Here is a 17,254-nt window from a genome sequence, read left to right on the forward strand (position 1 = left end):
GTGGGATGGAGCAGCAAGCCTTCTGAAAGGTTCAAGGATTTTAGATGGCCAAGATGAAGGCACCAACGTACTTGCCATGAATCTTCATATCTGTACTGAGCGTCTCCCTTGTGCCAGGCAGCGTTCTCCTTGCTGGAGACCAAGCAGTACACAAGGCTCAGAAGGCTGCACTCCAGTCAGGGGTGGCAGGCAAAAGCAAAAATAAATCAAGGTAGATGGTGATAAGTGCTATGAAGAAAAATAAAGTAAATGAAGAGAATGTTCTAACAACATTATGGACAATCAAATAAGGGATCCCAGAAAAGCTTTCAGCAACTTAACTCTGAAAATCCCTGGCATAAGCGAATGCAGGATTCTATCCTGAAAAGTCAAAGCACCAGACACTCAATTCAACAGTTCACAGATATTAAGAAGCGATCAGGCAGCCATTAAGAGCACAGAGTTGGGTGTCAGACTTCCTTAAATCAAATCCCAGCCATACAACTTACTATTTCTGGGGCCCTGGGTGAGGTACTTAACCCCTTTGCATCTTAATTTGTTATTTGTAAAGTAAAGATAACACTACTACCTATCTTAGAGGGTTCTATGAGGATTAAGTGAGTTATAAGAGAAAACACAGTAAGCTCCAAATTGGTGTTTGCTTATTTTTTTAATTGAGTGTCTGTGTTCCAGGCACACAAATTCATCTGAGCATCTGCACTAAGGGGCTGAGGACACTGGAGGCCCCAGGAGATGCTCCCTGCCATCAGCTTCTCTGGACACCCTTGATTCTGGCCTTATTTTGTACTCCTGGTGTCTCTTCCTGCGGCCTCCACATTAGAAAGGTGACTTCTCATCGCAATCACTTAAAACCAGGATGCTAAGCCTGAGATTCCCCAAAGGAAGAAATATCCCAAAGCATAGGGCTTAGCTCCCAGCACTTTGCCCACACAGACCCGGAACCAGAGGCAAAAGGGAAACCCATTCATTTTAGACAGACCTCATATTACTGTCCACCTAAGCAATTTACATCTACGTTTAAACCGAAGAGGTTTTAGTCTGCCTTCTGTAAAAATTTATTATTCAATTATCACATTTTAATATTCAATATTATTAATGTTTCATGGATATTGTTTTATAATGATAGGCATCCAGTTTGTAATGCGTTGCTCACTAGACACTCAGGAGCACCATTATTTAGAATCATAAGGAAAATTATATTTTTTAATTCTCTAGAACATGGAGTTATCCTCGTTTTCCCTCCCTCTCCTTTTGGATATAATCAAATGAATAACAACTTTTCGGCACTGCCCTTCTGGTTAGAAAACCTTAGAAACTGTCATTTAGGGATTGTGTCTTGGAACATTTTTAAGCCTCTACCTTGAGCATGATGCTTATATCGTCAAACCTATATTTAAAGTCCTCAAAATATTTAAATGGTCAAGCCCTTTTACTCGATCAATAGCTCCATCTTAAGTTATAAAAATTATTGTACCGCCCAGAAAGAAACACTGGTTACAGGAGAATGTGGTCCAATTGTTTAAAGGATCAAAAGAACTCCTATCGGTTTATGACTTGGACAATCTGGACTTGCCCTCTGGTTTTTCTGACCGTGGCAAGGGAAGAAAGGGAAGTGTGAGCTTTGAGTTTAGACTGACCTGGGTTCAAGTCGTTCAGGGTATGACCATATAAAACTTAGCCGCCCTGAACTGCAACAGCTGGTTCTCAGGCATGAAAAGAAAGGACTACTGCTAATACCACTAACCTTACTGGATTAAGTAAGCAAGCCTCGGGGGCTTGGCAAGGAGAAGGCATCCTAACTGCTGACGCCCAGACCAAGCCACCCACATCTAGTGCTGGGACATGGATGAGTTTCACCAACAGGTCCTCCTCCCGGCTGCCCTCCCGCCCTGTATAATCCAGGCTCCGTGGCAGCAGCCAGAGCAAGATTTCAAAACATAGATTAGGTCCTATCACCTCCTGCTTAAAACCACTCATTAGTTTAAGAGTAATTTTAAATGAAACTCGACTTCGCTACCACAACCTCCCGGGCCCCCAGCATCCTGTCTGGCTGCCCTCTGGACCCTGGCTTCAGGACCAATTTCCTTGGGCCACTCAGCACTTGAGACCCGTAAACCTGAAACTTATATGAACAGCCACAGTACTTTCACTTGCTGAAGACAAATGACCCCAGTTGAAATGGTCAGGGAACTACCAGGGGTTTTCTGTGAAATCCCAAGGCCACCCGTGCCAAGCTTGGCTTGCTGGGATCTCACTACTTTTGGTTCCTAAGGACTCAGCCTATTTCTCTTTTCTTTTTCAAGGGACACTACTTTTCCTGAGTCTTGTGGATTTTCTCCTTTTCCCTACAAGTCTGGCTGCCAAGTGGCACAAGCTCTCCCTCATTTCCCTGCTGTTCACATCCTTGCTTCTCCAAAGGTGTGCACACTGGCCCTTCTGGTACATGGCTTTTACTGCTAATTTCTAAAGAGACCAGGCAGAGATGGGGCAGTTGGCATAAAAATCTAATAAGGAAAGTCGGCACACTCACTGCCCTTGTTTCTGATTGTGTGAATAAGCCTCTTAAATTCTTATCCTCTACCTGGGAGGGTGGATCACTCCAAACCCCTCTTCACTCTCAGGCCAGAAGATGGAATCACAACCACAACAGGGTGAGGGGCCCACCCAAACCCACTCCTTTTGGGGGAGTAATTGGCATTTCTGCAGGCAGAGATCCTGGTCAGTCAAGCGTTCCTTTAAGATGGTGAAAATTTCTAGTAAAGGCAAATGAAACCATACCTATTGGAATCGAATGCAGCCACACACAATATAATTTAAAAGAAGGACTGTGATTATGTTTTAAGTCACAGGAGAGAAAAAAAAAAGACATTTATTAAGAGACTACTATGTGCTAAGTGTTTTACACGCTCACTCAGTCCTCACAACTAGAGCAAGGTGGGTATTTCTAGGCCTATCTTTCAGATGGAAAACTGAGGGTTACCAGCCTGTGGCAAGTAACTAGCAGAACTTAGATTTCCGCCCACGTCTGATTCTAAACCTGTGGTTTTCAAACTCTGCTCCCCAGATACGGTTCCAAAGAGGCAGCTGGATATTTGAGAAATATTTTTTAAACGAAATTGAATCTTTATTATCTTAGAGACTGAAATGAGAAAAAAATACAAATTCAAATATACTGTACATGAAACTTTTAACACACTGGAGAATGCCCACACATTTACTTGTGCTGCCAGAGTGATCTTCTTTCGACGGGCAGGGTGGGGAGGTAGCCTCGGAATAAAACCTATATTCTGCCTTCTGATTGAAGAGTAATTTAGAATTGAGCTACTTTAATATCTGTAACACTTGCAACTATGATTCTATGAGAATCCTGTTCTTCCTTAACCTCACACAAAAAAACAAAATGTGTAACTGAATGAACTAGAAGATGAACCTTCAGTTCTCATTCATCTAAATGGATCGAAATGAAATTCGATCCATCTAAATTCAGTTCTGTGTTTATCCAAACAGCTTCGTTGGGGGCTTCCCTGGTGGCGCAGTGGTTGAGAGTCCGCCTGCCGATGCAGGGCACACGGGTTCGTGCCCTGGTCCGGGAGGATCCCACGTGCTGCGGAGCGGCTGGGCCCGTGACCCATGGCCGCTGAGCCTGCGCGTCCGGAGCCCGTGCTCCGCAATGAGGCCACAACAGTGAGAGGCCCGCGTACCGCAAAAAAAACAAAAAAAAAGTTTCCAAAAACCAAAACCATGATGTCAGTGAAAAATAGCGAAATACTGCCTCTCTTCTTCAAAGAGGTAAATCCTACTTTACGAGTCCAGCGGTTGGCAAGCTACAATCCATGGGCCAAATCTGGCTCACTGCCTGCTTTTTGCAAATAAAGTTTTAGTGGAACACAGCCACGTCCATCTATGGCTGCTTTTGTGCAACAACGGCAGAGGTGAGTAGCTGAGACAGAGACCGTATGGCCTGCAGAGCCTAAAATATTTACTAGCTGGCCCTTTACAGAAAAAGTCTGTGCACCCTGTTCTAATCCATCATCCAGCGTTTTTCCACAAGCAAAGAACTGTGTTACTTTCAATGTTACAGGCTATAGTGCAGTACCCAAAAGATTCATCCCTGTATTGTCTACGATGCCCACGTCCCTACGAAATTAAGCATTGCTCAGTAAGTATTCGTGGGCTGCTTCGGGGCCGCCAGTGCGGGGCTGATTCAGCCACGGGGCTTTGGGGGCGGTGCAGACCTCAGGTAACCGCGCCTCCCGCCCCACCTCCCAGAGCGGCCTTATAAGTGCCCCGTTGCGGCCGGGCCCAGGAGCACGCCTGCAGCAGTGCAGCTGTCTGAGCCGTTCCTGCTGAACGCGCTCGCCTACCTGGAGAACGCCCCGGGCTTCCTGTGCTACGTGCTGCTGAAGCTGGTGGGCTGGCCCTACGGGCGCTACACGTTAGTGCGCTCCGCCTTCCGGCTGCCCGAGCAGGCCGCCTGGGCGGTGCAGGAGCTGCCGTCGCGGGCCCTGCCACTCCTCGCCGGGCCGGCCCCGCCGGCCGAGCGCCTCAACCAATGGCCCAACTGCATCCTGCTGGCCATGTTCCTCGTCCACTATGTGCAACGGGCCTTGATTTCCCCCTTTTCAGATCCGAATTGGAAAGCCCACACCATTGTACGCCTTTATATTGGCATTCATGTTCTGCACCTATAACTGGCTACTTGCAGAGTAGACACCTGAGCCAGTATGCAGTGCATGCTGACGACTGGCTCACTGACCCCTGATTTCTAACAGGTTTTGTCGTGTGGTTGACAGGCATGCTGATAAACATCAATTCAGATCATGGCCTAAGGAATTTCAGGAAACCAGGGGAGACCAGACATAAAACACTGAGGGCTTGTTTTAGTACATCACTGCAGCCAGCCTAAGAAGTCGTCCAGTGGTGCGTCTACACCCTCGCCAGCTGGTCCATTCAAGGCTGGGCTTTCGCTCTGTTCACCTTCTGTGTCCTGTTCACCAGGGCTCAGCAGCATCACCAGTGGTACCATGAGTTATTTGAAGATTATCCAAAATTCAGAAAAATGATGATTCTGTTTTTAAGTTCATTGTCAATGGAATTATCTTCAACTTGAAGCTTTCGATGATGTTTCTCTTGGGATTATATAAATAAATTTATGTCTCTGTAAGTTTTCTGCTATTTCATCTTTTTCAAGATTGCTCAAGGGGTTTTTTCCCCTAGCAAATTTGTATGCTACTTAATAACAGTCTAATCAAACTGAAATTGCAGGTTGAACTATGCTGCTGCATACCAGGTCAGGAATCTGGAACTCTGTAATTGCGGCTGACCCTCCTGTGATTTTGGGTTTGCCTCTATGGACCAAAACGTTTCTGTACCGCTTGCACAACCCCCTACAGCAATGGGTTTAAGGTCAAAGGCGATGTCGCCCCGTCCTCCCCATGGAGGCATGTTCTGTCTTTGTGTCCCTTTCATCCCACTAGGTCGGAGAGGCCTCGGTACCCACAGTGTACCCACAGCCTCTCACTGTTGGGTGCTGGGCAGGCAGAGAAGTTGTGCACAGAGAAAGGGGGCGCCCATCAGAGGCTGGTGCAAAGGGCCTCTGGTACCTGCTGCAGCCTGGTCCACCAGGTGACTTCACTGGCAGGACAGGGCACTGGGGGCATTCTTAAGGAGCAGTCTGCTGTGTCCCCCCACAAAGGGGACTTATTGGAGGTCCTGGGCTAGGAGCACAAAGGTGCTGCAGGGCACCGCTCCCGTCTTGGGCCACTCGCCATGAGCCATCAGGAGTCTCTGGCCTCGGATGGTTTTTCTACCTCCTTCTAGGTAGAATTAGAATTTTTTTGTAAGGCACTTTTTAAGTACCTCTCAGTACTGCAAAACTATAACTTGAAGCAGAATTTCTTATTTTAGATGCACTCAAAAACTCCATGGAGATAAATGGCAGTAATAAAATGTACTACTTATTGCCAGATATGTAAAAGAAATCTCCCCACTAGAAAGCTGTTGAATCTCTTGACCCCTCTGTGAAAATCTAACGAACACATGGTAAAGACCCTGCCTCTCCTGGGAAGGCACTGCCTCTGTTGCTGCCACATTTATAGAGGTAGAAACTGAAAGAGGAAGTGGAGAGAGTCCATGTGCACTTATGATTGCTAAGGCTGCTAGGTGTCAGGGGCCTTCAGGACACACCTGATGCTGTGTCCTGTATGTTGTCCAAATGCCACCTTTGGGCAAGGAGTAGGCCCTCCTGCCCCTGCACCCCAGGCCCCCGGGGCACCCCATCAGCTCCCTCCCACCCTTCTCCTGGCTCACCTTCCCAACCAGGGGCTCCCCGCCACGAGTTTTCATGTAGAAACTGTATTCTCCGTGTTAGTGGTTTTTAGAGTCTCTTAGAGTTTTAGAAACATTTTCTGATGGTGGTTGTGCTTCATTTTAACTAAAAATGGAATGCTTTCGCAGGGAAATTTTTATGATCAAATAATCTTTGGCCCTTTTTCTGACTGACTAATTACTTGAAACCATAAAACAAATATTTAGGATCTCCTCTGGAAAACTCAAAAATTTAAGCAAGTCTTGATTTATTTGGGCCCCTGGGTTCTAGAAGGTGTACCTGGCCAGAAAGTTGCTTGTCTGAGAGCCAGAGAGGCTCACTGTGAATTTTACTTCTGTTGGTGCTTTTTTATCTGAGTGACCAAAAGTTTGGGGTAAGTCAGCATTTGATGCACGGTTGCTACTTCACTGGCACTGGATGGATGACTGACATAGGAAGAGATCTTGTTCTATCTTGCCTGCCTGTCTTCCATTTGCTAAAAACTGTAACTTAGCAAATTATGGCAATTCATTATTGTGTTAATTATAATAATTAAAGAGATTAATAAAATTACTGTTAAAAAAATAAGTATTTGTGGAGTGAGGAAAGTTAGATAGGAAGAGGAAAGAAGATACGGGGGAAGGGAAGGGAAGGAGAGTAGGGTTTTTCTTTTCCCAAAACTATTCTGACATATACCCTTCAAAAAATTATTTTAAAACCTAGCAGATCCTCTTCTTGCTGTAACTAGGTATTTGAACACAGGGATGTACATCTGAATTAAAATGGAGGACCTAAAGTTACTATGTTTCATTTCAAGCAGATCAACACTGATTGAAATGTTGTTCAGTAAACAAAAGTCCTTGCTAATTTTGAATACCCAGGAAAATGCTACCCACCCACTCTTTTAAAATTGAAAGTTCTTTATTTTGATTTAACGTGACACTTTTTTAATTGAAGCATAGTTGATGTACAATATTACATAAGTTACATGTGTACGATATAGTGATTCATGATTTTTAAAGGTTATACTCCAGTTGTAATTATTATATAATATTGACTATATTTCCCATGTTGTATAATATATGCTTGTAGCTCATTTTATACATAATAGTTTGTACCTCTTAATCCCCTACTATCTTGCCCCTCTCCCCACTGGTAACCACTAGTTTGCTGTTTATATCTGCAACCATACCCACTCTTAAAAGAATATTCATTTGCTCTTACTGCTGTTGTTTTAAAATCACTCACTGCAATAATATAAAGCAATTGGGATAAATGACCTTTGCCTCAGAGATGAACTCTTAAGCACTCTGGATTTGGCAAAAAGAGAATTGCTTTAAAACAGATGAAAGATTCAAACCATCAATGAGCTTGTTAAATCTTCTTGATTCTTATCCCCAGCATTTCTTCACAATCATGCATTTTTACGTTGGTTTACTCAAGACAACTTTTGTACAAAGAATTAAAATATGCATCACTTCTTACACAGCTCTTTATAATTTCAACTTTTTTAGCAACTTGTTTCATTATACTTGTGGCTCTCCTAGGTAACAAAGAATCCAATTTGAAGAGCTTTCAAATCAGGAGCTGAAGATCTCACTTCTTGACACGGGAATCAAAAGAGAAAATTTTTGAAAATTTTGAAATTTTGCAAGTCTGCTTTATGAAACTGTTCAAAGTGGATCTTAAACACATAATTATTTACAATAAAGTTCAGTAAGAGGTGAGTACTTAGAAGTCAAGAAATGGAAAATATCCACCTATGGGTATTTTCAAAGATGACCAATAAAGTTAGTCATTGCCCCCAAATAAAGTCATATTTGGGAGAAAAGTCATATTTGGGAGAAATAGATACACTAGCACAGGTATCTATTTCCCACACACTCAGCCTGCAAAAAAACTGCAGCCTGAATCCACAGAAATGATAGAGAACAGCTCCTCTTCAGACTCATGAAGTACTGTAATCCTGCCCACAGCCCACGGTCAGCTCACAGGGGCCCTGAAAAAGTTAGGAAACCCAAAGAAGTCCAGGAATGATCAAATAATCCTATCTCAATGACCCAGTCTTTAAAACATGCATCTCGAAAACCCAAAAAATCATGGGGAAAATCATGTTACATTAAGAGAAATAGTACTGGTGAACAACACAGATGTACAATATTTCTATGTGAAATAAAACAGAGAGGAAAAGAATTTCAATCACCACAAGAGGTTTTCTACCTCTAGCACAATGACTTGAAAAACAGAACCAGGCACATTCAGGGAACATTCAAAATGACGACATTATCCAATAAATCAGCTCACTGCTCCGTCGTCTACAACAGGGGTCTCCAACCCTGCGGCCACTGTTAGGAAGCGGACCGCACAGCAGAAGGTGAGCCGCAGGCGAGTAAGCAAAGCCTCATCTGACGCTCTCCATCACTCGCATTACCGCCTGAAGTAGCTGGCTACAGTGATGTACTAAAACAAGCCCCTCCTTGGTATTTTACATCCGGTCTCCCCTGGTTTCCTGAAGTTCCTTAGGCCATGATCTGAATGGATATTTATCAGCATGCCTGTCAACCACACGACAAAACCTGTTAGAAATCAGGGGTCAGTGAACCAGTCGTCAGCATGCACTGCATACTGGCTCAGGTATCTACTCTGCAAGTAGTCAGTTATAGGTGCAGAACACGAATGCCAATATAAAGGCGTACAATGGTGTCGGCTTTCCTCCTCAGATCTGAAAAGGGGAAAATCAAGGCCCGTTGCACGTAGTAGACGAGGAACATGGCCAGCAGGATGCAGTTGGGCCAGTGGTTGAGGCGCTCGGCCGGCGGGAGGGCAGCTCCTGCACCGCCTGACCCATCCGTGGAAAAACTGTCTTCCATGAAACCAGTCCCTGGTGCCAAAAAGCCTGGGGACCACTGGTCTACAACGTGCCGCCTCTCAGGAAACATTCGTAAGGGAAGAAGGGATAAGAGAGCTGGCCAATCACATGCTAGGAAAAAAGTTCTCACAAGCAGAAACTGGACTCTCAAACTGATTCCAACAAAAGAGAAGTTGAAAGTTCCAAACGAGTGTAATTCTACAGTAGGACCTCAGAAAACTTGCCCACTTAGTTTAAAGTAAGTTGGCTCATTTGGCCAAACTTATGTAACAGCTGTAGGCAGAACCGGCCTGAAGAGATGCGGGCCACCCTCTGCCATGCCAGGACCTTTCACCCCTATAAATCAGAAATAGCTACCACTTAACCCATCAACAAGCAGCTGCAATATCGTTAACCCAGTTACTCCGTGCTGTGTTTATTAGGCGGAGGCAGAAAGATTTTTGAAAAGCTGGTATTGGAAAAATGAATATATTCAGAGTGGGAACATTTTGGTGACAATAGTACCACAAATCCTTGTTTTATAAAGAAAGTTCCAGTTCAATAATAGCAAACACTTTTATCTTGCTCATGGTACTAGTCTCTCTACTGAATGCTTTATACATTTTAACTCAACTCTGAGTGGTAGGTACTATTATGCCCATTTCGCATATGAGGAAACAGGCACAGAGGCTGCACAGCAGGTAAGTGACAGAGCTAGAACGCAAGTGCAGGGAGTCCGACTCCAAGGTCAGTGCCCTTAAATATTACTCTGTGCAGCCTCTCAGCCCAGCCACTGGCTTAGCAGCTATCTTGTGTACCTATGTCAGGCTCTGGGGACACAAAGAGGCCCACAACCCAGCCCTGCACTGTGAAACACTGTGCTTTGTCCGGTAACAGAGATAGGAACCAAGGCCTGAGGCAGGGCTGTAGCTGGCCCATTAGCACCTCTGTGCCAGTGCACAATGGGGACCTTGGCAAGCTGGGCAGGGGCTGGACTGCAGGTGTGCTTGCCCCCTTGGCCAGGCACCTCCGTGTGGTGTCCTGTGAGCTTAACTGTCTACGGCAACCCCAGGAGCAGCCCTGGAAGGAGCCTCAATTCAGTTCTGGCAGTGGAAGACTTGCAAGAGAGAAGGCTTAAATTAGAGTAGGAGGGAAAAGGTGAACTCTCCAACCAAAACTTATTTCTACAACATGACGCTCTGTGATCACTTTAACTAGACAGAAGCCAGGCTCACACACGTCTCTGCAGCTTTGCTAACAGTGCATCCGGATTACTACGCGATTGTTCCGGACATGTCACATGCAGGTTAGCTCACAGGCTGCCCTGACAAAACAGCCCTAAGCAGGCTGCCTTCACAGAACCAACTCCTGGTCCCAACAAGCTGCCTGTTACTGGCTTTCGGGCCAGTGGAAAGGTCTGGGCCGTCGTCGTCAGCTTCTGGACTCGGCAGCTCGAACCACCAGTTCTCTGCCCTGGGAGGCTGGTGCCAGGGGCTTTGAGGGACCCAAACTCCAGGCACCCTCCAAGGAGATGCAGCCCGTGTGAGAGAGACAGATGTCCACAGTGTGTCCCTTGAGAGAGCCCCGTCCCCTCACTCACTGGGGACCAGGACTCCTTTGCAAGTACAACCACTCTTAGTGGAAAAGTAGGCTTTGGGTCTTAAGAATCAGGTACTTAAGCTGTGGGTTTATTTATCTGAGCTAGGACTCCCTCCTTGCAACACAACCAACTTCTCCCATCTCCTTGACCAGGGAGCTGCTAGATCAAATTATTCTGGGAAAATATCCACCTGACTGCACCATCTTCCAGATCACTGTTACCCTTACCCCACGCTGCTCTGTGTCTCCTCTCCAGCAAGCCAGCCTCGGGCAAGTCCATTCCCTCCCCAGTCTCTCCACAGAGCCCTCTGCCCTGGGGTCGTGGTGGTACAGGTCGGGATGTGGTATAGTTAATACGCATTAATTATGCATATTGGTTAGGAGGGAGGGCTTTGAAGCAAGACTTCCTGGGTTCAAAGCCTGACTCTGCCACTTCCTCGCTGTATGTCCTTCAACAAGTTGCTTAATCTTTCCATGTCTCAGTTTTAACATCTGGAAAACAGAAATGATACCTACCTCATAGGGTCCTTAGAAAGTGCCTGCCAATATAAACGCTGTGAAGGGGTTTTCGTTGTTGTTGCTATGATGACAGTAAGAGGGGGTGGCAGAGAAAGAGGTGCCAGGCACTGTTCTGAAATACATGTATTATTTTAGTTAATCCTCACAACAAACCCAAGAGGTAGTTAGTTACTCTTACTCACCCCACTTTACAGAGGAGGAAGGTGAGGCGTTGAGAAGTTAAGTAACTTTGCCAAAGCTAGAGTGGTAGAGCCAGGCAGGCAGTTCAGCCCAAAGCCTGCGGCACTCAACCGTGAAACAAACTCCTCTACACCCACAGAACTTCATTAAATGCCCCCCCCACCTTGCTCAGTCCCTCAAGGTCACCTTCGAGGATCTCCAGGGCACTCCTCCTCCCCCACTCCTTTCAAGACTCCGGGCAATGAGCTCTAACATCTAGCTCTGTGTGCCTCTCCTTGTCAAGGACATTGGCCGGCCTTCCCTCTTTCACTGAGGATTTCTGAATCTGCCTCAGCCTTTTGCTCCAGCCCAAGTCCTGCCCTGGTCCTGCTGACTTCGCCAGCCACAAGGATGCTATATCCAGCACCTGCGCTGTATTTCCTCTTCCACGTCTTAAGCTCCCCATCCTTCCCGCGGCCACGCACCGCCATGCACTGGAGACTCCCCTCCGAGAGCCGCTCTGCAATCTTAAATTCATACACCCTATTGTCCCCTACAATGAACTTTCTCTCCCTCCGCATCAGGACCACCCATCCTCGCATCCTCTACTTTCTACTCACCCTTCCTTCCTTTCCACTAACTCAGAGCTCAAGACGGTCTATCACTTCAGCCATCCTCTTGCCAGTATCCTAAATTCCTCTACCCCATTAACCACCCATTGACTCACCTTGGAAAAATCCCAACCTTTATCCATCTAACTGCCCACCTTCTTGAAACCAACACCCAAACAGCTACAAAGTCTGTGTCCCTGGTCATCATGGCCCTCATTCTTCACTGTAGCTACTTCAGCTCAAACCCCTCCGCCACCATATTTCAGTCACGCTCAGCAAGATGACCTCACGTTCCACTTCATCGGCATTTAATCCTCTCAAGTTCGGTCCCCTTTAGAAAGGAAAGCCGCCACTCAATGTCCCCTCCCCCCTCCAGTTCCAGCCCTGGCCTTCTCGTTCGTGGTGAAATTTCTAGACAGTCTCAACTGCAGCGGCATCATTTCCTCACTTCCCACCAGGCCTCTGAGAGCCTCTGGTCAAGGTCATCACTGACGCGAATCCAGCGAGCACCGTGCAGCCATTATCTTCCAGGATCTCTGGGCCACAGTTAACACAATTGGCCACTTCCTCCTCCTGGAAAGTCTCCCTTCTCAGCCCGCTCAGCAGGACACTCTCCAGGTTTTCTCCCAACCTTGCAGCTCTCTTTCCCTCTTGAGATTCCTTTCCTGTGGCTGATCCCACAAAAACTGCGTGCCTACTATGTGCCGGCCCTAACCGAGGCACTGGGCTTCCTCGGGTTCTCCCCTCCCCACTCAGCACAACCCTCCCTGGGCGAGCTCAGACGTGGACGTGACCTTGGCTTCAGTTACCATCTAAGTGGTTTAGGATGGTCAGACGTTAGTGGTCAGACGTTATTCAGACCTGGGTTCAGATTCTGGCTCCATCACATCACAGGCATGACACAATTTCTCTAAGCCTCAGTCTTCTAATCTCTAAAAGGATATTGAGTTGGCCAAAAAGTTCGTTCGGGTTTTTCTGTTACGTCATATGGAAAAACCCGAACAAACTTTTTGGCCACCCCAATAGTAATAAATCATGCACGAAAAATACATAGCACTATGCCTCCCACCTGATGATTTAATAATATAGTGTATATATATGGCGAGTAACAATATTGTTTTTAACTACTCATCCAAGGCTCACCTCTCAGCTCCCATCTACTTACACGAAATCTCAACTTGGACTTCCCACAAGCAGTGCAAACTCCAGACTCAAAGTCCTCATCTTCCCTCTCCATGTGCTATTCCTTCAAGTGTCACCTATCACAGTACATGACCCATTTAGCCTCCCTGATGCCTGTTGTGGTCCTAAAACATGCCCGTAAATCCTCTGGCTTCCTCCCACCAAGAGGTGGTGTCTGTCTCCTGCCCTTGGCCCGAAGCATGCCTTTGTGACTGCCTTGATAAACAAGTGCAGTACAAGTGATGCTGCATGACTGCTGAAGCCAGGTTAGAAAGACCAGCAGCTTCCACCAGTTTCTCTTGGTACACGCACTCTGTAATGCTGGATGTAAGCAACGCCGCTCCACTGAGTCCTCATGCAGAAAGACTGCGCGAAGAGAGATGCCGCAGGAGTTCACACTTTTCCAGCCCCCAGATTTGCATGTTCCCAGCCCAGATGCCAGACCAGTGTATGAAGAAGCCTCGAGATGCCCCCAGCTGCCATCTGACGGTAACGTAATAAGGCATCCTGAGCAAGAACAATCTAGCTTATACTCAAAGAGACAAACAATAGCAAGATTTGGCAAAGGTGTAGAGAAACTGGATCCCCATATACTGGCGGTGAGAATGTAAAATGATGTAGACACTTTGGAAAACAGGTTGGCAGTTCCTTAAAAAGTTAAGCCTAGAGTTACCATATGACCCAGCAATTCCACTCTAGGTATAACCCAAGAGAACTGAAAAGATATGTCCCCACAAAAACTTGCACATGAGCATTCATAGCAACATAATAGTCTAATAGTGGAAACAACCCAATGTCCATTAAGTTGATAAATGGACCAGTAAAACGTGGTACACCCATATAACAGAATATTATTAGGCAATAGAAGAAAATGAAGTACTGATATATATTAAAACATAGATGAATCTTAAAACCTTTATGCTAAATGAAAGAAGTCAGATGCAAAAAGCTACATATTATATGATTCCCTTTATATGAAATGTAAATAAATGTCAGGATAGGCAAATCCATAGAGAGACATAAAGTAGATTAGTGATCGCCAGGGCCTAGGGAGAGGGCAAAATCGGGAGTGACTGCTAGAGGGTACAGGAATTCTTTCTGGGGTGATAAAAACGTTCTGGAATTAGATACGGTTGACGGTTGCACAACTTCATGAATATATTAAAAACCACTGAATTGTACAATTCAAAAGGGTGAGCTGTTATCTTGTAAATAACCTATAATGGAAAATAATCTAAAAAAAGAATAGATTTATATATATAACTGAATCACTTTGCTGTATACCTGAAACTAACATGATACTGCAAATCAACTATATTTCAATAAAAATTTTTTTAAAAAGGAAAAACAAGAACAGCCTAGCTGAACTCAATTTACCTCCAGATTCATGAGTAAAATAAATGACCGTTATTAAGCCGCTGTTTTAACGTACTCTGTTATTCAGGAATGGATAACCAGAATGATGCTCAAACCAAAAACCTGAAAATTATCCCTAAAATCCCCTTTGGTCTCATCTTCTACATCCAATGACAAAATCCTGGCAATTCGCAAAATGTTGCTTAAATCCACCTACTTTTCTGCATCCTTCCTGCTCCTACCTGGCTGTGAATACCATAATTTCATTCCTGAATCAGGACAGCATCTTCTTAACTGGTCTTCTTCCTCCAGTCTGGCTGCCCTTTCCAATCCTTCTCCACAGTGCAGCCAGATCTGACCATGTCACTCTAGGCAAACGTTAAAGGTTCCCACGATGTGACTGTAGAGGGACTCTGCAGCTCAAGTTTAGACACTGAGCCTGACTCTGCTCCAGCCACACTGAGCCCTTGGAGTTCCTTGAAGCGATGGAGTTACTTACCCCCAAGTCTCTGCACAAGCTGTTCCTTCACCCTGGCTCTGGCCCTGCCTGTCACTTGGCCAACTCGACGCAACTACAATGTTGCAGATTAAAAATGGCTCCTCTGAAAAGCTCTCCTTGGCCCTCAAGTCTAAATTTCCCTTTCATATACCGCATTAGTAACCTTTATTTCCCTCTGAATAGAATATGCCACTCCAAAACATAACTGCTTACTTTTCGTCTCTACAAGAGTATAAGTTCCTTGAGGGCAGGCCAATGTCTTATTCACTTGCATATCCCTAGTGCCCAGGACAGCACCAGAACCTAGAAGGCTTATAAAAACAATTAAAGCTGTTTGAGTGAATGAATGATAATTATGTAAAGGCAAATTTATGATCACTTAAAGAATTAGAAAGAATGGAAAAAAGAAGAAAGTCATTCCAAGAGGGATACAAGATGACTGAGAAAATTTTTGAAATAAAAGAAACATTTAGGATTATCTAATTAATCCCACCTTTTTATAGATGAAGAAATTTAAGACAATAACATTGACCGGTTTGCCCAAACCTCACACTTGGTTGTTTCAAAGCCAGGAATACAGCCAGGTCAACCAACCTCCATAGTACCTCTTCAGTGTTTCAGGATTTTCAAATGAATCACACAACTCAATAATGTAGGAATTTCAGACTATGGCCAAGTAATTTCTCCAAATTAAAAAAATCTGCCTTATAATCCTCTTGTACTATATTGTTCTCATGCCTGAACACACGCATGTAGCTCTGGGCAACTTTACATTTCTTTAGCGTACAGACTCATCAGAATAAGGAAAGGAGTGACCATGTAAAGACTTGCTGAGGATACGGAATAACTGGAACTCTTACACTACTGGTACAAGTCTAATTGGTACAACCACTTTGCAAAAAGTTTGGTGGTATTTAGTGAATCTAAACATATGTATGCCCTATGAACCTGAAATTCTACTTGACCCAACAGAAATGAGTGCTTATTTCCACCAAAACCATGCACAAGAATGTCTGTAGCAGCTTTATTCCAAATATCCCCAAACTGAAAACAACCTAGACGCCCATCAACAACAGAATGGATAGATTAGTAATAGTATATTCATACAATATTGCATTGCAACTAAAAGGAACAAACTACTGATTCACTCAACATGGACGGATTACACAGGCATGCTGAAAGAAATCACACACAAAAGAATACAAAGCTGTGATTCCATTTATATTAAGTTCAAAATCAGGCAAAACCAATCTATGTCAGTACTGCCTGGGAAGGAACACAGAGAGCCTTCTGGGGTATTAGAAAGGTTTTACATCTCCACCTGGGGTGGTTACAAGACACAGGTACATATAAATTCATCTAGCTGTACCTTTAAGGCTGTACACATTACTGTATGCAAATTACACTTCAATTAAAAAGAAGACAACAATTTGGTGAATAAAAAATTTGATTAGGGCTTCCCTGGTGGCGCAGTGGTTGAGAGTCCGCCTGCCGATGCAGAGGACAAGGGTTCGTACCCCGGTCCGGGAGGATCCCACATGCCGCGGAGCGGCTGGGTCCGTGAGCCATGGCCGCTGAGCCTGCGCATCCGGAGCCTGTGCTCCGCAACGGGAGAGGCCGCGACAGTGAGAGGCCCGCGTACCGCAAAAAAAAAAAAAAAAAAAAAAATTTGATTAGAAAAAAATAAGTGCACATTAGCTTTATGTAATACCTTATTTTCATGAAGTACAGTATAAACATTCTCATTCAACCCTTACAGCCCTATGTTAAAGTTTTTTTGCAAATAAGATTCTCATTTACTAGTCATAATTACTATCTTTAAAAATACCTGAATCAGAGAAGAAAAGAGGAAATAAAAATTAAGTGATAGTAAAAATTAACTTTAACATTCTTTTTGGGACTAGAAGTCCTAATATGAGTAATTTGCAGAACAGACAGAAAAACATGTTTTATCCAAGGTCAAGGACAAATCTTTTGTGCCCAGCTCTTAAAATGTACAAGAAAGTATGTGCTCTGACATAATGTTTAGTTACATTATTTCACAAAAATTGTACACTGCCATTTCTGGAGAGTATAAAAATCCCCACGGTGTCACTGAAGGGCAGAGGGGCTGGGGGAGGGCAGAATCCAAGACATACACAAGGAGAAAGAGACAGACTCGCTTTATCTACACT

At 44.7% G+C, this 17,254-nt stretch overlaps 1 protein-coding gene and 1 pseudogene across 1 annotated transcript in view; one reads left to right on the forward strand and one right to left on the reverse strand.

Annotated features, from left to right (window-relative positions):
- ARL15 (ARF like GTPase 15) overlaps positions 1-17,254 on the reverse strand; it is a 416,790-nt gene that overhangs the window by 389,857 nt on the left and 9,679 nt on the right. The window lies entirely within an intron of this gene.
- On the forward strand, positions 4,245-5,143 carry LOC115801629 (3-oxo-5-alpha-steroid 4-dehydrogenase 1 pseudogene; annotated as a pseudogene).

Source organism: Delphinapterus leucas, chromosome 3 (genome assembly GCF_059928025.1).
Source record: "Delphinapterus leucas isolate spDelLeu-1000000601 "Yukka" chromosome 3, BTC_Dleu_Yukka2, whole genome shotgun sequence".
In the NCBI taxonomy this organism is placed as follows: Eukaryota; Metazoa; Chordata; class Mammalia; order Artiodactyla; family Monodontidae; genus Delphinapterus; species Delphinapterus leucas.